At 40.6% G+C, this 24029-nt stretch overlaps 1 protein-coding gene across 5 annotated transcripts in view; it reads right to left on the bottom strand.

Annotated features, from left to right (window-relative positions):
• Positions 1-24029, bottom strand: part of EPB41L3 (erythrocyte membrane protein band 4.1 like 3) — a 135839-nt gene that overhangs the window by 111076 nt on the left and 734 nt on the right. For 4 of the 5 annotated variants that reach the window (XM_042868707.1, XM_042868703.1, XM_042868704.1 and 1 more), the window contains exon 2: positions 13248-13335. The exons of the other annotated variant lie outside the window; for it this stretch is intronic. The gene's annotated coding sequence lies outside the window, so the exon portion shown is untranslated. The remainder of the gene's footprint in view (positions 1-13247; positions 13336-24029) is intronic. 5 annotated transcript variants of the gene reach the window in all.

The raw sequence follows: 24029 nt of genomic DNA, 5'->3' as shown, positions 1-24029 counted from the left end.
ACCTCTGAGTAGAATATAGCCTCTCCCTTTGTACAGAAAAAAAAACTCCCCCTCTCTCTTGAAATTTGTAGAGTCCACAACAAAGTAAGGCCCTGTCCAATGACTGAAATTAATGGTTTAATTGAGAAATGTCTATAAATGCCAGATAGCTCACCTGCATTCAGGGAGTTCTGTGGCAACCCGTTGCTGGAGTCTGGGAGGACGTTATGCCTAAATATCACTACGGGCCAGGAAGCAGAGGAAACCAGGTGGTGGTCTGACCCCATACTGGTAGTCACAGGAGAAGCGATTTTGCCACTTTTACCAATTTGAATTTCTCACAGGTGCTGTAGCCACACAAGACGTGGCCCATATCTGATCTGAACGAAGAACGCTTTGATGTTGATGTACAAGTGGCACCTTCTGCATCCCACATTAGATGAAATCACATAATCAAGCCAGATCCAGTGTATTTTAAGCAAGTTAATGCTTCTGATGCACAGAGATGTCACTCAGATTTCAACCACAGAAATGCCAAGAGGTTCCCTCTGAACTGCAATACACTTTTGTGCTGTGCAGGTGATGGAACACTGGCACAAGCTGCTCATAGGCTGTGGGGTCTCCTTCCTGGAGGTCTCCAGAAGCTGCCTGGATGCGAGCCTGGGCACCCTGCCCTGGGTGTCCCTACTGCAGTGAGAGGTGGGCCAAAGGGACCCAGAAAGCCCTGCCATCTTCAATCCATTTATAATCCTGCAACCACATTCCTCCCACAAACTGAGCACCCATTTGCAGCACAGGCTCCAGCACTCTTGGGACCCTTCAAAAGCAGCTGTTGGACAAGCAAGGTGAACATCTGGAGCACACAGCTAGCAGGGATTCCCCTTGCTGCAACTTATCTGTTACATACTTCTCCCATGCACCTTCAAGGTGCTGAATGGCTGCCCTTCATCATATGTGTTTTATCGGCAGTTACTGCACACAGATCACTCCTCCAGTTCATGGCAGGGAAACCTTCCTGTGCCGCCAAAACACTGCTGGCTGGTAATCAGCACTAATTGAGGGCAGGAAAAGGGTTATTTGGAAGTAGCGTAGCCTAGAAATTAAGCCCAAGCCTTCTGAATAGGAGGCTGCAGGATTATTCACTTCACCAAACCTATCTTTGTTTTGCTGAGTACTTCTTAACCCACACAGTCTGTAAAATACAGTACCTTTTAATATCATGAGCATGATTTATTCCCTGTCTATGCAAAACCAAACAGGCAACAAGCTCAGCAATTGCTAAGAATGGAAAATAACCCTCATTAGTGGCATTTGTGTCAAAGCACTTTGAATTTTTACACTGTAATTAGAAACTCATGGCTTTCCTCTTTATATGCTTGATATCACACATATTGTACAAAATAGCAAAGCCTAGGAAAAATCTATTAGCAAGGTGTGAATAAGTCAGAAGTGCAATGTCTTATCTAATTTGTCATACACTGTGTTATGAACTGGGGCGAAAATATTAGTATTTAATAAAACAAGTTGCTTATAAAAGGCGCTTTGAAAAGAATATTCGATAACCATGGCCGGCAGCAGAGCTCCTTCATAACCTCTTTTCTAAATCTCAATAGGAGCCTTTCAGCAAAATGCACTTTTCTGTTTTAATTCATCACTAATTTGAGATATGTATAAACCTGACAAACAAGAACAACTTGACTCTTAACACAGTCTACAGAAGAGGACCTCTCCATAACCTATGTTACTATTTTTGAAGTATGCTGCTCACTTACATCCTCACACCTCACCACAATTTCTTCTTTTAACTTCCCCACTTTCCTTTCCAGAACACACATCACTGGGGATGCAATGCATATAGTTCACAAAGATCACTGCAAATACAAATGCAATGCATTTTCTTTGGGGAAAAAGACAACAAGGAAGCATCTTTAACTTCTCCCCAAAGGAACACCAGGTTCAGGCAGCAAACTGTCATTGGGGCAGAGAATTTGAGTATGAGCTCAGAAACTGCCTGCCCACAGCCAGTTGGCTGTCAATGAGTGATTGATTACTCCCCCCAGCAAATTGTAGGAACAACCAAATTTGAGGTGACTGGTTTCATTTCAAATCTTGATTGTGGTTCTAAGCACTCATCCAACCCAGCAGGGCTCTAAGGGACTTTGTTAGGGTTTCTGTTTCAATAACTTTGTTAAGCCAGAGTAAAGAGTTACTGCCCTTTCCAGGACATGCTTAAAACCAAGCCCAAATCCTAAAGCCTTGCTACCTTGACAGGTAAAACAGATTAGAATGCACCAAAAGGAGGAAGAAGAGAAAACCTTCTTCCTCGGATGAAGCACGGCAATGACCCACAAATATTTTTGCTCAGTTCCTCTGGAATGACAGATCCTTGATTTGCAGCCACAGTGCAGTGGTTGAGGATATGAAGGTCTTCTTTATTTCTGTTCCTTAATGTTTATTTTACTGTCTGTCTGTGCAACGATAGCCTCCCAGCATAATGAGCATAATGAGCCAAATTATTCTCTACAACTGTAAATTGGTGAAGGTCCATTGATCTCATTACACAAGAGCAATTACGCTTGCAGAGAGTGTGGGTGACTATTTACAAATGAAGAAATAGAGCAAAAACACTAATACTGTGGAACATAACTGAGGAACAAACCGATCACAGCCTTTTTATTTCATCTGAGCAGATATTCACAGCAAAGAGTTAAGTAGTTTTAAGCCACCACCCACACTGAGGGCTTTGGAGACTTCCACCACTCCACAGTGTTTGCAGAGCTGAATAAAAGCAGCTTCCTTCCTCTGTGAAGCTACCAGCTCCTGGACCTCATTTGACATTTTCTAAAGCATTCTTTCCTTGATTCCTTAGTGATCTCCAGTGCCACTAAATACTAACTGCCCTATTCACCATTGGCCACCATGGTGACATCTGCCAACTGCAGCACAGAAACCTTAGCAGTACCTCCACTAAAATAACAGACTAAGCATCTGGTGGACTTCATGCATGGGTTTTGTGATTTTGGGAAGGGGGAAATCAGGAAGGAATAGAAAACATTAATCTCTCCGCGATGCATTTTCTTCTATACGATTTTAAAAGGAAAAAAAAATAAAAGGGGAAGGAACTCTTCGAACACTTTAGAGACTAAATGTATGTTACCTAATTCTAGTATACAGCAGGAAGTTATAGCAAAATATGCATATACACACAAAATGGCTTAAATAGGCAAAATGCAGCTTTCTTTGTCAGAAGTACACATGCAATATTAAAAAAAGAAACACCTGCTCATGCAGCTGCTTTGGACTCCCATACTTAGCTCAGAAAGAGGCTGTTGAGATGCTGCAGTCTGCTGATTAGTGACCAGGGGCCCCTCCCAGTGGTCCTCCCACATGGTTACTATTAAGGAGAGAAAAGTTTGGTCCACAGGGCAAAAGGACACAGACCTTACCCAGGATCCTATGGATCCCTGAGGACAGGATTTTGGGAAAAATCAGCAGAAAACTTGAACTGCCTTTTTAAAAGCCTTGTGCTGCTATGATGGCCTCCCACAGCTCTGAGCACTGGTCTCAGAGCCTCCCCCCAACCCCCCTCGCCCCCCCCAAAAAAATCTCGCATCTTTCTCAGGTCAGCACCAGGTACAGTGTATCTTAGAGGGACAGAAGGTGAGAAGGACACTTATCTATTTTTAAAAAAATAAATTCTAAAAAAATAAATTGGAATCAAAGTGCATCATCCCGGATAAGGAAAACATAAGGAAGAAACCACTCTGTAACTCCAGTTGTGCAGAAAAGACCACTCTCTCCTCCAAGAGAGAAGGTTGAAGAGCCCAACTCCTGATGTTGGAAGTAAGGCTGTTTGGATTTGAGTAATAAGTGCAAAATGCCATTCATTTTAATGGGAGAGCCCCTTAGTGTTTCATTATTTCCATTACCAGTAGGAGGCACACCACAGCATGAAGGAACCACAGCTGCAGCAGCCCTCTCAGACACTCTTCATGGCAGAGGACATTCTCCAAACGTGAGGTACTAGTCTTAAAACTTGATAGCTTTTAACATCATTTTTCTAGCTCTGCTTTGTATAGGAGCTGGGGAAAGGAAAACCTAGCAAAGGGCAGAAAATAATAACTATATTTGTTTGTGTGGTAGAGAAGATCAGGGAAGGGAAGGGAAAAGGGCTGCTCCGGGTTTTCTACTGTCATTGTGTAAGGGACTTATATGTGAATAGGGAGGTCATGAGCTGCAGAGCAAAGTGAAACAGGGATGGCAGAATGAGGAGCTCAGTCAAGGCAAAGACCTGCTCATGCTGGAACAGTAGAGCTGTTTGCTGTAATTTAATTTATCCTAAATGACGTCAAAATGGTCAGATGCCTTCTGCCAGACTCATTCAGTAGGGTAGTAGGATCTTATACCTCTGTGACAAAAATCAAGCCTAGGTTATCATCAGGCTGCCTTCTGACCGTGGAAGGAATGCAGATGAGGCTTTTAAAAGGGAGCCAGCACAGAAGTCAGTAGCAGCACTTTTTGAGGAGGCAGAAGGAAAGGAAGATTTTATCAACAGTTGTGGCACATTTATTCAACACAGGAGAATTGCATATGTATGCAGTGGCATAGAGTGCAACAAAAAGCACTAAGCTTTACTTCACTGTATTCCCATTTAAGACAGAACAAAAAAAAAATAATACAAAAGAAATATGAAGGTCTTGTCAGATGAGGATTCTTTTGTGCTCTGACAAAAGAACAAATCTAACTGTGTTAAAATGACATAATTAAGATCTCTTCTGGTAAACACGAACATTTGGATAGTACAAATTAGCAGATAAATATGTAAACCTCATCGCAGTGATTTCTTTCTCCCTGTGAGAGGCCATCTGCACATCTGATATTGGCATCAGGCATTCATTAAAGGCAGGGAATATTCAGTAGAGGTTAAAAAGCAAGAGCTGTCTTCAGTGACCACTCTAAATAGAGGTAACAAGCCATGCAGTCCTACTGCTAGGATGTTTTAAAGTTAGTTCTCAGCCTACAACCATACAGTGTCAAAGGGAAGCTTTCTGGATGCTTAATTTTAAGTCAGTTCAAAAGAGTAGTTTGTGTAAGGTATCAGTAATGTCCCTCACAGCATTTCAGGATTCCTTTTGATTTCAAGGCGAGTCCTGAAGAGTCTGTACTTCTGGCACAAGAGTCATACAAGGAGGAAAAAGAAAACAAAAAGCACTGATGCAAACATGGCTTTAAATTGGAAGGAAGATTCAAAGAATGGAACACATGGAAAACCAGCAATCTATACTGCTCTCAGCATCATCAGTCCTACACTCCACACAACTTTCCAGGGCAGATGGGTGATGAAAAGGGCTAAAACTGGCAGCACCAGCAACAGAGCCACTTGAGGATCAGATGCCAGGCAAAGCTGCACAAAGAGCTAGTGCTGAATGGAAGAGAGGCTCCCCATCGCATGAGAGAAGGGTCTGAAGGGACAAATGTTCCAGGCAAAATGGCAAGTAGAGGTCAGGAGCAGATAATCGTTTAGAGGGGGGGGCACATCCAAAGGTGACTCTCACATGCAGTGGAGAGAGAAAAGGGGACTAGTGTTGAATCAAGAAATGTGTCTGGACAAAGAGGCAAATGCAGGACACTGAGGGGAAAGCATCCTGCTGTACAATTATGGATATATTTGAGTACAGAGACTGCATTTGGAAGTCAAGTGATTTCCCTTTTCTGCCTCAGTGTCTCTTTTTAAGTGGTTCAAAGGTATTCTTTCCTCTTCTTTGCATCAGGTAGCAGGAATTTACTAGAAGTAGTATTTTTGCAAGACACGCTTGGGACAAAATCCAACAAACAATTATAAATCCGCTTAACTTCAAGCACTTAAGCAGTCCTGTTGACATTAACGAGACTACTTGTACATTGTCTTAGGCAACCGTGGCATGCGTACATGAATAGTGCCTAATTAAACTTGCAGTTTTATGGCAGCCTCTCACTCTTCTGTTTTACTTCCACACTGTGACCCATCTTTCTGTACACACCCTTCAAACCTTCTAACATTATTCAAGCAGTTTTTGTTTGTTTTTAATAAAAACTGGAAATGTTGCAGCCAGTCGTTTTGATAATATATGGAATAGTGCTGCTACAACATCAGCCACACTAAATTTCAAAAGTGAAGCAATCAAATTCACCCTACAACATACATATAAAGTTATCAATCAGGCTGTTCTGAGCACTGAGTCAAAGACTTTACAAGGAACATTCCCTCTGCAAAGTAATAAAAAGATCAGTTTATCTCAACAATAAAATGGCAGATGTTAGGACTTAGTGCAGGACAAGAAAAAAAATACGCAATTCCCCACACTAGAAGTCCTCTTAAAATATTTCATGGTGTTCAGTGCTACATTCCTTATGCTGGTACTTCATTTTCTGGAAGAAGGAAAAAATGTGTATTTCAGAACCAATGTCAAAACTCTCATTACCAAAAATCCCAGAAGGAATGGTTTATTTCCTATTTAAAGATAAATAACCCATTCAAATACAGCAGATGAATTAAGCCAGACAGTGAGGCAACAAGATGCTGCTCCCACTCAGAGCTGGCATCAAACAGCTTCTGGCAGCTCTGGGGTGAGAGGTATTTTAATAAACACACTTCTGTGACAGCAATGCCTTAAGAATCTCACCCAAAAGTACCATCAATTATCAATACTGCACTTTTCCTGCTCTGATTGAGTTAGTTTGACAAAAGTGATCTTTAAATACTCAAGACTTTGTGGTTACTGTTTTTTTTCTGGGAGAAACTCCTTCATTTTCCTAATACTGATAACATTTATATTTTCTTTTGGAAGAAAAAGATTTGTCTTCATCACATCTGTTGGCAGTTTCCTCATTTTATGCTTTTCAACTTTGAGCACAGCAAGGAAGAAATATTTGCATGCTAATGCAAATCAGAGCATGAAAGCAATCCAGTCAAAGAAAGTAAAATTATCAGAAATCACTGAATTCTTTCCCTCCACCCATTCATTATTAATTCAGCATTTTTCCCCCCACTACTGACCACTGCCAGCTTGTCCTTTAATTAGAATTAAAATAAGTCCTCAGGAAGTCAATATTGCACACACACACACACACACACACACACACACACACACAAAAAAAAAAAAAAAAAAAGGAAAAAAAAATGGAAAAAAAGCAGGAAGCTATTTCTTGAATATGTGAGAAAATATATGGGCAAATTAAAACAATACCCCAGGTCTTTCAGAATCTAAAATTTCCAGGTAGGTGTGTCCCTTTTCTACCTTGAAGATAAAGTTCAAAAGAGGTAGAAGAAAACAAAAGTGTTATTCTTGCATAGTCCAGTGTCATCTAGTTTCATGTTGCTGTTTACACAGCAATGAGATCACAGTAATCTACTTTTGTAAGGGCAGTAGCTGCAGACATGCTTGGGCTCCAAGCACGAGAAACACTTACTGCAGGAATAGGCAGGTGGTCTGGCAAATAATATTAATGTTAATAAAACAAGTATGTGTAGCCTGTACAATGCACAGTAGGCAGAGCAGTGGTTTTTTGGCCACTGTATTGACAAGTACTACATTAGAAGGTATTATGCTTGAATTTTGAAACAAAATGAACCCCTAGTGATTTTAACGGGGAATATTTGGCTTTAACAGTGCTACTTAAACTTCAATATCAAGTTATATAACCTGTGTCTTTGAATTGGGCAGTTTCATTACTTTCTCCTTTAAAAAGTGGCTTTAATAACTAAGCTTTTAAGTTGTTTTGCCCATAATAAATAAATGAAGCTAAAAGGCACTTGTCAGCACTGAAGAGTTGGATATAGTCCCGTAGTGGACATTAAGAATACAGATAGGATCAAGCCAACAAAACACTTACAGAAAGGATTTTTCCTATTAGCTGAAGCAATTTTGAAATTGAGATTCAGTAATATGATTTTAATGCCAGGTGAATGAGGTCAGGCAAAGAAGAAATTACATCAGCGACAACAAATTCTTACCAACTTAATGTCTACAAATTAGAGTAAGCTCTCCTTCCAAAACCATTACTGCATCTATAAGTACGGAGGAAAACAACAGCAAATCACTTCACCATAGAGAACATGCAAGAACAGAACTAAATTACAATAATTTTTGTCATTCTCTCTTACAGGCACATTAAGAATGAAGGATGTTAGTGGATCCACCTCTTCCCTGAGCAAAAGGATAACTAATGATGAAAGTAAAGCCAATCCTCCCAGTCTGAGGACAGAAGAACTGTCCTCCCAATTTCCTTTCCTGTAGCTTAAATTGGTGTCCTTCTAGCAGCCACTTTCCAGTTCGTAAATTTCCCAGGTCACATGCTTACAGTGGCACAGACCCAACAGGTTGTGTAGCTAAGCTCTGAGATTCAGAATCAGTGAAGACTTTGCCCCCCTGCAGAAACGGGAGGTAGAACAGAGTTCAAGTCCGGTAACTAAAACCAGAGCAAAAATTAAGCACTGCCCAGGTTTAGATCCTAAACTATTGGAATCTTGTTTGTGTGGGGAACTGAGAAGAGTACAAGAAAGAGGTGAACAACTGCTGCTTTGGATATCTGTCACAACATGAATGCAACATTCACTGTGCACAGGAACATTACAAGTGAGGAGCAGACCATATGGCCACCACTGTCTGCCTTCGTGTGGAAAGAAACACTGACCTAAATCAAGGATCTTGTCATCTTAACACCTTTAATCTAGTTAGTTGATGTATTAGCGTACTCTTTCTCTCAAAATAGCCTGCCTAGCCCTTCAATTAGCTGATGACTACTGACAACTCTTATTTACTTCCACAGTGCACTGCCAGTTACCTTTGTGGTAGAAGAAAGATTATTCCTTAGGCATCTACATGTTAACACCTTAATTTTGCTCAGAGATACTGAGTCAAAACAGTTAAGTCTTCTTAATATTTTACCTCTTAATTTCCACCCTTTATTTATGGCTTTTCCCCACCTACAAGTTAAATAGGCCAGACTAATTACATCTTCATAACCTGCACTACCTGAAACCATTAATCATTTCTGCTCTTTTCCACTCCCTATCTCAATCTTCACACTTCTCTCCCTTTAACACAGTGAGCAGAAAAAGAGCAGAAAGCTCCATATCTGATTTCCATGTGCCAGAACAATCTTTCCAATCTCAAGTTCTCAATACTTTATTTGTTTTCCTTTCTAATTGCTGTCATAAACTCTACAACAGCTCACCCAAACAAAACATATTTCACTCTGTTTCCTTCCACTTCCCTGTTTTGCATCACATAGCAACTATTTGGCATTTGGGCCTACCAGATCACCTCCCTTCATCGTGTGACCCCAACAGCAACAGCATTTGCCATGGAAAGCATGAGTGTGACTGAAGCCCCTATCATGGCATGTAGCTGCCAGACCTACTAGCAGAACCACCTACCCTGTATAAAATGTTTCAGTGTTCACAGGAACAGGAATCAGGTCCTACATGGCCCAAATATGAAAGAGATACTCTCCTCAGTCCTTTAGATTCTACCTCAAACATTTATTGCAACAGAAGAGATAAACTGAGATAAGCTAAGGCAGTAACACTGCATTAGCTCTCCAGCTAATACTAAAGAGACACAGTTCAGGTCTCTGCCTTACTGCATATCAGTGAGGAAGCAAAAGTGAGGAAAAAAAAAACAAAAAAACAAACACTGATGAAAAATTAGTTCCATCAAATACAGACTGCTACTGGAAAGTCTTTCTTTTCTTTCTTCCTCACGGGCTTAATTCTGTCCAAGCAAAACAACTAAAACCCTGTCAGACCTTTGTGGTCAATCTCAGCCACAGCTACAAGTACACTGGTGGTTACAATGCAAACCGTAGTGCTTGAATTGGTGACACTATATTATTAAGCACTCCAAAAATAAATACACTGCCTTGAGCTTTCAATCTGTAATTTTACAAGTAGATTTTGAAGGCACTGTGAAAATCTACATTTAGATTTTATTTTTTTTTTAAAGCCAGACCAGACTTCCAGAGAATAAATACAGTGGCAATATTTCCAAGTTTTGTTTAAAACTCCAAAGAAGCCACTGCTTCTAAATAAGCAATTTAAAAAGAAAAAAAAGAAAAAAAAAAAAAAAAAAAAAAAACAACAAAAAAAAAACCAGCACTACAAAGATATATACTTATCTAATGGATCAGTGTAAGGAAGACTCAGAGGCATCAAGTGTCACAAATTTACATCTGCTTTCATTGTTCATTCACAGGATACATAAAGAAATAAAGCTGGCTTTAATGTTATTTAAGATTTAAAACTTAAAAATCTTTGCAGGTAAAGAAATTACGTGCTTATTTTTTTGCCCACAGAAGTTGGTATTTAGTCACAAAATATCACCTGTCCAGCAGACTTAGGTAATCCAGAAGGCCCACCCAGACAGTGCCATGACTGAGGGGTTAAGAAACAAAAGGTTACACGTATATGAGATAAAAAAATAAGAGCTTGCCAACCACACCGGTGTTAATGAGGAAAAAAAAAAAAAAAAAAAGAAACAAAAAAAACCCACCAACTAAACAACAAAAAAACAAGATTTGTCCAGAAATCTGCCCATTACTGCTGGTAGTCTTCCTTAGGCAAGTGAAAGCAGCAGAGCCTAATGGATCTCCCCCCCTTCACCCATCACTCCTGATCTTTTCCCTCAGCAGCACAGATGCTGCTTTTCAAAAGGGAAAGGGAAACATCCTCCTTTTCATGAATCAGCAAAGGGATGAGCAGGAGGCCCCTCTGGAAAAGCAGGCCAATACCCAAGTGGAGAAGATGGAAGAACTGGGTGGCAGGATGCTGAGCAAGGAGGACTCCTGTGGGTTCTCTTTTTGCTCAGGGTCATGGTCAGTATCACATATCTCATTGCTTCTTCCAGGCACCAGATGGTTCACATTAGCTTTGTCCATGCTCAGCTAGCAAGTGTCAACTGAAAATCTCAGGCCTCAAATATTTCACAGATAAAACAATAATAGGCTTTTTGCCAGCAACATGGGACTAGGTTCTGGCCCCTACTCTATGCTGCAGTTACATGCAGGCAACAAGCCAAAAGCTGTCTTAGGATCTGGCCTGCAGATTTTCTTTACATTCCCAAGTTGCATGTCAAAAAGAGTCTGGATCCAGCACCCATCTCCCTCTTGCTTCATCATTCTCAAACTACAGCTGTAAGGTGGCTAGGGAGCTCAAACTAAAGGCTCATGAGTGTTGCCTCAAAAATCCCATGAAATCGAAGAAAAAAGGCTAGCAAACAAGCCCCTCATTGTACCAATAATTAATTACAGCCCTCAGGTAGATCAAGTTTTCCTGTTTGCTGCTGCACCCTCCACACTATGAACATTTAGGAACTCTTGTTTCTGTTCTACAGTTGAAAGTGTAAAAGGTCAGCAGAGAAGGCAAGTCTATGCTCAGGCTTAAGCATTACAACTTGGTCGGTCTGATCCAGTATCAACAAAAACAGCAATTGCTTGGACGAATTAACACTACCTTGCACATTTACAAACAGTAATTTCCTCTTCATGCCTTCTGTCTGTTTTACATAATTATTTATCACTGGGGATGGGAGCAGTAAAGCAATTATAAAAATAATTAGGTCAGAAATACTATATCCACTGTAATGATGTTAATACAAAAAATTAAGTAGCCCTTATCAAAGGACCAAGTATTGCAGAAAAGTAAATGGTAAGAAAACAGTTGAAATAATGGACAAATACCATATGCTGCTTTAGAGAAGCATTACCTATTGGAAAATCATCCTGTTGAATGGATATTATATACAGTACATGTTTCAAAATTCATTACTTCTTAAAAGAATCCTCAACTAGTTTTCCAAATATGATATCATAGGCTAGCATGCTGTTTTCTAACATGCTACATTAAATAGTGTGAAAATATATATAGTGACCAAACACAAAATGTTCAGGGATCACATTATTGCCATGCTGTTTTAACTTCTTTAGCTGCAAGCTATGTCATATTAGGATTATTTTTGTTTCTCTGAAACAAATGTTGATGCAAGACAGACACAACGTTGCAGGTTGCCATTAGTATACTGACTGTATCTAGAATGGTCTCATTCTAGAGAATCATCAATGAAAGCCATGCCTATTGCAATTCCTCCTGCATGTCCTTTATCCATACTGCAAGGGCATTCGAAAACAGCAACTTGACTTCAATTTTTGAATCAAACACTAGATGGAGCCCACTTCCCAACACTGAAAAAAATGAAACTCGACGCAAAATTCTTGCAGTCCTATTGAGATATCTTGTTATGTATAAACATGACCAAACAGCTGCAGTGACCGTCATTACTACAAAGACATATACTGGCCAGTAATTATATCTCTGCATAAAAAGGCAGACTCCAATAATAGGCAACTGCAAAAGAATTTACATTAGCTTGGAATAAAGGACTTGAAATACTTTAAAAATTCATTATATGCTTAGTTTATATTTCCATATAAGAAACATAGTGCTGGGTTGAGGGAAGAGAGAAATATGATAAAGTTTGATATTGTATATTTGACAGTAAATTATATTGCTTCTGTTTGTACTGGAATTTGGCAGACACGCACATAAATATAAATTAAATATGAAGAATCCTATTTTAGTTGTATTTCATTTGTTCTAATAAGAAAACTCCTTTGTAATGTTTGATAAATCTCCCTCATACTAGTGATATCATCTGTTGAACAGGTAATAAGTGAATAAGAAAAAAAAAAGATGCAACAGTACAAAACATCACTACAACTATTTTGGTGGGAAACGAGGAGGGAAAAAAAGTTGCCAAAACTACAACTTAAGCAGCTTCTCTGTAACTGGATAAATGCACTTATCTCAGGCTTCACCACAAGCAACTGCCACTTCTGCAATAATGTGGCCACCCTCCAGGCCAGCTCCACAATGCAAAGGTCTGTCAGTGATTTCTGCTTACCAACCCTTGACCATTTCTCAGCTTGCCAAAGGACATGTTAGCAGGAACATCTAAAAGCTAAGCAGACAATAATGTTGTGCAAAGCCTCGAATGAGATTCCCAGCAATACAATTCTGCTGACAGCTGAGCTATCGCTGATTGCTTTAACCTTTGCCCAGCCTGGGCCACTGATTTTACCTGACTCTTTTCCTAACAAACCTATGGTAATAGCTTCATCAAGGTTGAGATAAGCATGCAGGCAGTTAGCTTCTTCTCAAAAGCCTACCTTTCTCCCCCATGAATGGCAACCTGTCCTGTTCAAACAGAATGAGCAACCCAAACTGAGCTCACCTTCGCTTGCAGGACATTTTCTGAGCCATCTGGGAAGGCCTCAACTAGGGAAATTGTTACTAACCGAGTTCACTAACTTGCATCCTGACTGCAAGTTCCAGAAGCAAAAAAAATACAGTGTCTGGGGAAAAAAAAAAAAAAAAAAAATTACTTTTTCTTATTAAAAAGTACATAAAAGACCATCCTGCTCATTTCTGTGTGAGACCCATGTAGCCCATCAATACTGTCTCATAGCCTTGCTGATAAAAGCTGGCCTTCTGTTAGATCACTGCTGTGACATCAGCATCTAGGGGAAACTCTTTGAAACCAATCAAAGCTTCTTCAACATGAGATTTGCTGCCAAGGGGTCAAGACTTACCCTCACACGACTGCCAATGAGCAACTCTATAAGCAGCACAGACAAGACAACTCTCACTCATGCTGAGGCTATGTGCAAGCCCTGATACCAGTGAGCATACAGGTGGTTCTGATGTTACTACTTAAGTTATGAATATCCTTTTTTAGTCATACTACATTTTTCATTCCGGTCTATTAAAAAACACAGACACCTGCTCTCAGAGAGTAAGGCTAGTACCTAGCGTTTATTTCAAAAAACAAAAAAGGGAGAACAATTAGTATTTATTTGGCACTTGACTTAAAACCACCTGGGAACACAGGCCCATTTGCTTCCTGAGGCTTTTGATTCAATGAAGTGGTTATGTTATTAGCAGGAAAAGTACCTCAGCGACCCCACAAATTAAGTGCCAGCAAAAGTAGGAGATAATCAAAGTACCAGCCACAGTTGCAGGTTTTACTAAATAGTAATGTTTAACTACTTCCTTATCACAATCTTCGTGTACAGCTATAATTTAGGAACCTTTGCCACTGCAATTTTCTCTGCTTCATTTTCTGTACAACTATGGTTTTATGTGTCAGGTTAAATGCTTCTTCATCACCACTATTATCCATGCAACAACTGAAAATGAACAGCTGTGGTAAAAAAAAAAAAAAAACAAAAAACAAACAACAACAACAACAACAACAAAAAACAGAAAAGAAATAAAAACTTTGCACACATAGAAAAGAAACTAAAATAAAGGGAACATTATCCAATGTGGTATTTGAGACTAGGGGAAGAAGTACATATTAAGTCACAATAGTTACTTAACATAGCTCTGAAAGACAGTTACTGTGTACATAATGGAGCAATAATATTAAGGTTGAAACCTTGAAATTTTACTTTCTTGAGGCAACAATCCTAATGGCATTACGACCACGGGGCTTTCAACCTCTGAATATGGAAGGAGCAAAAATCTGTGGCCTCCCTGGGACCTCCACCCACTGATTCCACCTGATCACCACTGGGATATGGCAGGTTGGAATGACAGCTCACCTGCCATGTGTGGGAAAGCAGATGAGATAGTAATTAAAAAAAAAAAAAAAAAAAAAAAAGAAAAAAAAAAAGCAGTGAAAGCCTTTGAAATCTCATTCAAAGTTACTCAACTGTTGCTATTCATATTCACCTTTATTACCTCTGAACTTAAAGCAAGAAAGTCAGTCTATAAATTATACTAACTCATTTCAGGAAGGAAAAACAATAAAAAAAAAAATAAAATCAAGTTAACAAGACAAGAAATACAACCCCAAAACTAAACTCTGGAAGATTCAAATGATTGTTCACTTATGTATTCATAAGCTGTACTCTACTAATAGCTTATTTTGTAAATTTTGTTCTTGTTTTCAGTGTTTATTGGGCTAACCCAGCAAGTATGGAACTGACTATAACTATGGGAATAGTCACAGTTTTAAAAAAAAGAAGTAAAGAAGTCAGCTAAAGAAAGCCTCTTGAGGTCTAACAGCCTTTCCATGAAGAATCTACTCTGTAAGTTTTCTCCAGTGAGGTAAATGAAATTTGTTAGCTGATGTTAACAAAAGTCAGTCTTTTTTTCCACCCAATGTTTTGGAAACCAGTGCTATAGCTACTGTTGGAATATGGCAAACAGCACTGTTTCATCAGAAGGAACAAACTGCTTTGTGCAGTTAAAAACTGAGAGCAACAAACCACTCAGAGTATGCTTGAGGCAGGAATATTCCAGAAGGAACCTGGCTACATGTTGCCTTCCTCTGCGTGTTACATCCTCCCACAGAAGTCACTACCAGCCTTGCTGCTGTCTCTCCCCATGACCTTGTTGCTTGACTTGTCTTCCAAGCATAAAGGCCATGCTAAATTCAAATGCTTTTTAATGGATCACAGGATAATTCAGGCCAGAGGAACTTCAGGAGGTCTCCAGTCTACCCTCCTGCTCCAAGCTGGATCATCTGAGATCAGATTGGGTTGCTCAGGGCTTTGTCCAGCTGGACATGAAAATCTCCACGAATGGAAGCTGCACAGCCTTCCTGGGCAGCCTGTGCTCCTGCCTGGCTGTTCTCATGGTGAAAAAGTATCTCCTTTCAACTCTTCTGAACTTCTCTCATTTCCACTTTTGCCCTCTGTCTCTCTTGTCCTTCTACTGCAAACACTTGGGAGAAGGCTAGGATTGCACTGTAGAACCATTAAGGTTAGAAAGAACCACTAAGATCATCAAGTCTAATCACCAAACTATCGCCACCACACCCAGTCAGTTCTACTCTTTCAGCTCTTGTAGCTTTGATATTTACCTGCTTATGCAAGCTACATTTTCCTCTTTGATTTAGATTAATATACTTCAACTTTGCAAAAAATTCAAATAAAACTAAAACAGAGCTGGAGTGAAAAATTAAGCTAAGCACATAATCTGGGTGGAAATGCTCATCTATGTAATCACATCAGTTTTCCTCTGACATGCACTGGTGATGGCAACATTCACTTTACAGCCCTTCCAAATATCAAAACGGCATCTCTTCACATGGGTGCAACACAACAGCCAAGTGTATACATACAGTACAAAACAGCCTAAAAGGCAAGCGAGATGCACACTGAAGCAAAACTACAAGGAACGCACTCTGGTAGTTTTCAGACTTAAAGAGTTTCCTGCAGTGCATACTTCACAATAAATATGCATTACTAACATTCCTGCGTACAAGAGCTATTACTGTTTCAGGCAGATCAAGGCTTCTTAGCACATCAAAGAGTGGCAATCTGAAGCAGCTGCTCACAAATCTCACTGCTACAGATACAGAATTACCTTGTGCCAGTCAAGCAGAAGGCTTCCTAACTGCACTCCTAGCAACAGTGCTAAGGAGTCAAAGATACCTAAAAGCAACCAAGAAATGAGAAAATTGCAACAGTGCAACATATGTTCATCCTGCCTGAAAGGTCACACAGAACATGATTAGGGCCATTATCCGCCAGGACTCTGAATCTTAATATTGCCTTGAGACCAAAGCTTTCCAGCATAAGCTACAGATCTACAAAAAGGATTATTCAGCAATACTCTTGAAGTGCTCACTAGTGGAATATCAGGTTTTACCTCAGATTTCACCAAAGCTGTGCCTGAGAAGACAGTCTTACACTCCAGTCCCATCTTCCAATCTCAGGCTCTTTGCACCTGTACAACACACTGGTGTGGCAGAGCACGTACATTCAGAGGGCTCAAAAGGAAAACCAAGGGCATACAGCATCTCAACCCAGCTGCAACTATGCTGGCGAGCAGCCCACACCCTGCCCCATGCTCACTCCCACATCTCATCCAGAACAAGGCCACCACAACACAAGGTCACACACAGCTTCTCAGTTTCCTCACTCAAACTTAAGCCTGTACATAAATAAGGCCGTTGCCACACAGGTGAAAGGTGAGGCAAGTTGTTTTCCTTCATTGAGTCCCATAGTAGTAACAAGTCACTCCCACAATGTCTAAGTAGCTCAGAGATAAATCCCAAGGCTTCTAAGCTGCCAACCACCCCCAACCAGCTCTTGGATGCAGCTTTCCTCCCATGGACAGTGCTGGCTGAACGCTGACACTTCCAGTTGCATTTCTGGAGGAGATCTTAGAGCTGATGCATTTGCAGCAAATATTTTCGCTGCAGCTGCCTAGTTACCTTTATTTGAAAGACCCAAACACTGGAGTATCATCCTCGGGGAGCAACAGGTTCCCCACATTCAAGCAAAGAACGTGATCCTGACAGAGCTCCATTTCAAACATCTCAGTGGAGACTACTTGAGACGAAAATCTTATTCCATAGGAAATTCTGGTCCAGTATTTAATGCAGATGAATCCTCAGCACACCACCTCTAAAAGTTCACACCACAGGCAACACCAGTAGTAGGAATAACACAAAGGACTGCACAGTACTTTTCCGAAAAGTCATTCAATTAATTCATACTCTTCTATCTGAATTATTTGCAGAAACAACTGAATAAGCCAGGAAAGAAAAATTAAAATGTTCTAAGCCATTGCTTCACAGTATGTCTTACAGAAAAGTCATTTTATAGTTATCTTATAAAATGACGCTATTTCAAATTAATTTGCTGCACATTAATTCCTTCACTTTTGCTAACAATAAAATAAGAAAAAAAAAAAATCCGCCAAAGAACATGTTGCAATTCAGTAAGCTTTGCCTGTTGCTTCCACAGAGCTACACCCCCAAAAACAGACCTTTTGTCAGACCCCCAAAAAACAAGCTTTTGTCAAGCCCAACTAACAATAAATAGCATTGCTCCTCTTTCCCTCAAGAAAACACTCCTCTTTCTCTCCAGAAAATGCAAGTTGAACTTATTTTGCAGACTCACCAAAATTGTCCACGTCCCAGGAGGCAGCAGCGTGTCATTCATCAAGTCCATGGTTGCAGCATGGCCATAGCAATCAGCAGGAAAACAAAGGGGAAAAAAGAAAAAAAAAAAGAGAACGCTTGGGATTAAATGAACAACACAACACTACAGCTTTATGTAAAGGTTGCATAAGAGAATGGATTAAATGGACTGAACACCTCCCAGACTGCAACATACTCTAAAAAGGGAGTAAATGGGCACAGTAGCAATGGCACAATGATAAAACAATAATTACAGCTTAGCAATGATCTGTCAAGGCTGGCATCATACAGGTGTTGAGAATAAAACAACTCTTCTACTGCACATTTTTTTCTCCCCCATCAGTCAGGAAAAGGCAGGCAACATCAGATAACAGATAAGGTATGTTATTCTCTGATGCTGCAGACAATTCTAAATCTTTGACAATCAGATGTAAGATTTGTTGGTAGGAAAGACTCAGAAGTGACTCACCCCACAGCGACTGATAATTTTCAGTATCCTCAGTCAAGGAAGAGGGGACTGATAATTTATTTTTCACAATTAAGCCACTTGAAACTTATTCTACAGCTGTGTATCTTTGTTCAATTATGTTTCTGCAAGCCATCAAGAACACCCAAGCCAAAGTGACCACAATCAGCGTCAGCTCTTTACTACTAACAAAAACCCAAAGAACAAATGTTACAGTTTTCTCAGGCTCAGAATTGATTTCCTTTGGTAACAACTCCAAAACATTCAACCACGTTAGTTTATTGTTATTATTGCTACTGCTATTATGTCAGAGAGGGATTGTTTTGAAGACATCTTTACAAAATTCTTATTCCTGTAGGCTGACCTAAGCAAATTGCCTGTACGTGTGTAAGAGCACCAAAATGCGTGTTCTTCTTTGGACTGGAGAAACTGATTGCGCCTGCAAGTTTAGGAGGAGTAAAAGGTTCTGGGGCAGCTGACAGCAAAGGCAGTGAAGCCTGCAGCACAGAGGAGGAAACCAGGAAGGAAATGCCAAGTGTGCTATCCCTGCAGCTGTATCAGCATCAGGCTTTGGCCATCAGGCAAATAGTACCAAGGCTGACAAGATGCCAAGGAGGTAATAGTCTTTGCAAACCTCTCACAACAAATTGGGAAATCTTCCCATCTGATAGCTTGAAAAGTGTGGATGGCCCAAGCCTATCTGTTCTTAGGAAGACACATACCCTCACAACTCAAAGATTTTTGAAGGGGTCGTGGTAACATTTTGACCTCCAGAAGCCCCAGACAGGCTATGAAGGCAGTGAGCCTCTTGCACTAACCCTGGGATGGTTTATTTTTGATCACAGCAGAAACCATGTCATATGAAGGAAACATTCTCTGTTAGTATCAAAAAGGGAAATACAGTTGGCACAGCCAACTCATTTGCAGCCCCCTACTGATAATGGTTGATGAGCTACCTCCTCCTCTGCTTCCACAGCCCATTAGTAAGACAGCAAGGAAGACTGCAGAAGGATGCTAATTGCTCATGTATTTCACATTGCTGGCCAACAGTTTTTGTTGCTAGTTTTGTAGGAGTGCTTTTACAAAAGGAGCTTTTCCAACTCCCTCATGTGTAACATATTGTCAGGGAGAGGGAAAAGAGGCTGCAAAGGATTTTCCTCCACTTCCGATTTTGTTTGTCAGTTCCTGTAAAGAATTGCCCTTCCCCAGAAATGTGACCATGCATCACTACTGTCCATTTAACTGCAGATGGCTGTCAGGTATTACCTGCCTCTTCCTCCTGCAAGGGAAATGAAGCTTAATGGGAGGGGAATTTCACTGGAGCAGACATATTCCAAGATACTCCCAATGTCTGTAATGGCCATTGAGCAACCAGACTAAATGCAGGACTTCAAACTAAGGAAATCAAGACTGTGATGATGACATGGAGCAAGATGAACATTGACGAACTTGCCAAGAAGTCAAAGGGTAATGGGAAAGGACAGTAGCAGAGAATGCACAATGTGCAGAAAAAAAAGGAAGAAGGAACAAAACAAAAGGGTACTATTGACTTGGAGGTGGCATCCTACAGCATGCAAGTAGGAGAGATGCCATACTTGTTTCTTTAGGATGGAGAGGGGAACAGGAGAGTATCGCAGCATCCCATTGACAATACTGCACATGCATTTCTGAGTGAGAACAAGTTGTAATGGGCAGGTTTCCATTAGCAGCTCAAAAGGTTTGTGAGGGAGAAATAAAAAAAAAAAAGAAGGAAAGAATAAATAATATGCCAAGATGGGATGAATGTTGCCTTGAAGAGCATAGCAGCATCTTCTGCCTGCACTACCTGCCAATTGCTTGGGTCAGGGTCAGAAGAGATGCATTAGAACAAGATCACAGAGCAACAGAGCCATTTTGCATTCCCCATGCTCTTCTGCACATGCTATTTTTTGCATGACTCTGGTTATGAAATTGAAAACATTGGTTCAGCTTCAGGCAGCAATTTTAGGGTCAATTGCTTTTTCACCAGACACTGAAATCACAATTTGTCAAGCATCAAATTAACTGTGAACATTTTAGGAGACGGTGAGATTAATTTATGCATTATTACTTTGGTTCCTCTCCTCAAAAGCCTGAACTGTAATCCCTCTTTGCCAGGTGCTTTTTTTCTTGCATCACACCTTAAGATGAACTCTGCAATTACACTACTTGCTTTCTACTCCACCAACTCATTTGTGACTGCTATCCGCTCTCCAGTGTAATCTGTAATAAGTGGAGGCATACACTTTGAAAACCATGTGAAGCATTTCATCTATTTATCACAGAACTACATCAATACAAGTTTTTCAGCCAAAACTTTCAGAAGTTTCCACAAAACTTTTATGGTTCACTTGGATCCATTCCTAGCCCACAGGCAAGCTGAAAGACTCACTGACACCAGTGCTTCACCAAATAAATAAACAATAAACCCTTAGTGAAGTCAGCTGTCCAACAAGGAACAGGGCTATGCATCTTGAACTGATTTCACCCTGGATCCACGTGAAGGATATGGCTCTGGAATCAAATTGATGGTTGAGCAGCATTGCAGGCAGAGAAATGGAAACTAAAGAAACTGGAAAGGCATTGCTGCAGGTATGATTGAATCAGATTTATGACTTCACCTGTCAGTGGAACTTCTATTAGACAAGAAAAAACTTTGATAATTTACTCCTCTTTGAAAGTATTAGTCAAGTGTGAATGTGAAAAAGCTTTCTTTGAAATGAAAGAAGGTGTTCAGGAATATCCTGCAAATTCTATACATCTTCAGATGATTAAATTATAAGTGCTATTTTGTATCAAAACGAGATGCTCACAAAACGTTATGGAAATAATAGAGTTATCGTGATAAGTGATGACAGCATTGCAGAGATTTAACATACAAGCAATAAAGCTGTTTGGTTTACTCAGTTTCCATTTCAGGTCTCCAGCCCCATCTCCACAACTTTTCAGACCCAACTGGGGAGGCAGATCATGACAACCTACATCACGAGAAACAAGCCGTACAGCTGGAAGCTTGTACCTACTTTCAGTAAAGACAAAGGCAAGGTTAATCAACAGTACCATCAACATCTTCCTTCCATCCGCGTAACATAAAATCCAAGTACCATCTGAGTTTCACAAAGCATGGGCTATGGCAGTTCCTCGGAAGGATGAGGAACTCAGCTCTTGGCAAGGCTTGGTGGGTCCTCTCAAAAACCTATCCATTAAAAAAAAAAAAAAAAAAACTATACACCCCTTGGTATGCCTTTCTGTATATTAATGTTTATGTAAAAGTTGTATACGTGTGTATGTGCACACACACTTCTGCAAAAATAGATATCAATTATATAAGATGTGCTCATCACCCAGCAGGTGGCACTCATAGCCCAAGCTCCTGAGGCTGAAGCACTGGAGGCTGTGAGCAGGTGTTGCTCCCCAGGAGCACCATCTTCCTGACAGGTAAAGCAACCACTATGGGCTTGCAAGAGTTCACAAGTCTTCCGCAAGACCTGAAGTGTCAAGTCCAGCATCCAAACAAATAAGTAAGCAAACATCAAAACAAAACACTGAAAACCAATTAAGATTACTGGCCAGAGATGGCCTCCATTACTTGCTTGTCAGCTGCAAGGCTCTCTTCACTCCTGGTAGAGAGGAGCTGCATACACACGCTGCTTATCCCAAGTGCTCTTGCATCCTTTCTGGAAGAGCTGTATCTGGGGGACTAAAAGGGTTCTGGAGGAAAGCATGTGGAATTCTCCCAGAATGGAAGCAATGCAATATGATGTTAAGAAAAATACAATTAAATGTAATGCTTCCTTCAGACTTCATCGCTTCTTTTCTTCATTTAGCACACACAACTAGCTCTCAAGTAGTCCTACTAATATTTTGGGCTTTTGAAGAGCTCATGAATGAGCAAATCAGAACTGGCAGAGAACTGAAATGCTGTTTTCCTTTGATTAAAATTGAAGCCTTGTTTCCACCCATGACTTAAGTGTCACTATCACATAGGCATTCTCAATATACCTCTTCTCCAGCTGAGTGGTGCTTCAACTTAAGCTGAGTGGGTTTGTTTTTAAAAAAATATTTTCCCTTCCAATTCAACATTCCACCCATCTCCTTCCCCTCTTCAAAGAAGGGGGGGAGGGGGGGGGGAAGAAAAAAAGATGAGTTCAAATGCAGTAGTCTGAAAATATCAGCTCTGTGTGGAGCATTTCTGTTCCCAGTAAGAGAATGCCGCGTGTCAGATTGAACGATGCCTTTCCAAGGTCATTTCATGTTCCAGTAGGTTTGTTATGAAGTTGTGGAACAGTAGATAAGGTTTCATGAGATAGTAAAGTGCCTTCCTAAGCTACTTCTAGGCAGTAATGTGCAACCAATATTTGAGCTGGAGACTTCTATGACAATTACCTCTTAAAGAGACTTCATACGTTCAGATAAATCCTGCTGCAGGAAGGGCAAGAGAGCAGTGACATATTGATAGCCTGTTTCCCTGCTCTCTCCAATTCAGGAAAGAAAAAAAAAAAGGAGGGGGGGGGGGGGAGTAAAAAAACCAAAAAATTATTTTCCTGACAAACTTGCAGTAATAGCACATATTTCTGGCACTTGGCAAGTCTGGGAGGAAAGGTACTTTTCTAGTAACATTAATGGGGTGTCTCCTCAGGGCATTCTGCTTCAATACATAATAATGAGATTCTGATGTTAAAAATTGTTTGATTCAGAATCTACAGGGATCTCCCCGACTTACAAAAATAAGGGTATCAGAGTAATGCCCTACAAGGAAAGGGGAAACAACTCCTAATGTTAAAAAAGAAAAGAAGAAATACCAAGAAGAGTTAAATGTACATCTAAAAAGGTTTCTTGGAAAGTCGTGCAGTCACAGGGTGAGGAATGACAACCCGCTGTTTTCAGATTTCCTCTAATATAGCCCAAAAAATGGAGGACACGATGGAACAGCAGCCTTTCAGTATGCTCTGCACACTGCCTGAGCCTATCCCAAACTCTGACGGAAGGGCTGCACCTGGCAGCGCACCAAACGGTGTGTTACAGCTTCAGCCACCAGCCAGAGACAGCACACTTCACTAGAAGGAACAGCTCACAAACTCCAGAGGAGGACAAAACCCTTGTCAGGAACGGTTCTCTACATCTTAACGAGGCTCAGAGCTTGCCTAAGAACCATCGATTACAGCTTCAGAAAAAAATGCAAACGCTTTGCATTGAAGCAGTCCTACCGAAACATGCGGAGGTGGAATCCATGTATTCCCAAATCCCAAATAAGCATTTGGGCGACCAACAGCCTGTCAGGAAAAATTAGAAAAAAATGGCCACCCGGTGCTGAACTGTGCATAAAATGCAGAGTTTCAGCGCTCCCGCTCCTGCATTGCGCCCTGCGCTTCTCGGTACGGCCCCGTGCGCTACCGCACGCTCCCGGCGCGGCTCCGCTCTCTCAGTCCGGAGCCGGTAACGCACAGCGCTATCCCGCAGCCACTCCGGGGCTCCAACGCTACTTTCAATTCCCGTGTTCCTATCACTTTTCTACCGAACTGATGTTACTACGGAAATGCAAATGCATACAGATCAGTTGTCTTTTTTTTTTTTTTTTTTTTAATAGACAA

This window comes from Lagopus leucura, unplaced genomic scaffold (assembly GCF_019238085.1).
Source record: "Lagopus leucura isolate 7727_CA_CO unplaced genomic scaffold, USGS_WTPT01 Super-Scaffold_100002, whole genome shotgun sequence".
NCBI classification, from domain to species: Eukaryota; Metazoa; Chordata; class Aves; order Galliformes; family Phasianidae; genus Lagopus; species Lagopus leucura.
Note: the sequence above shows the minus strand (reverse complement) of the source record. Positions and strands in the feature narration are given on the sequence as shown.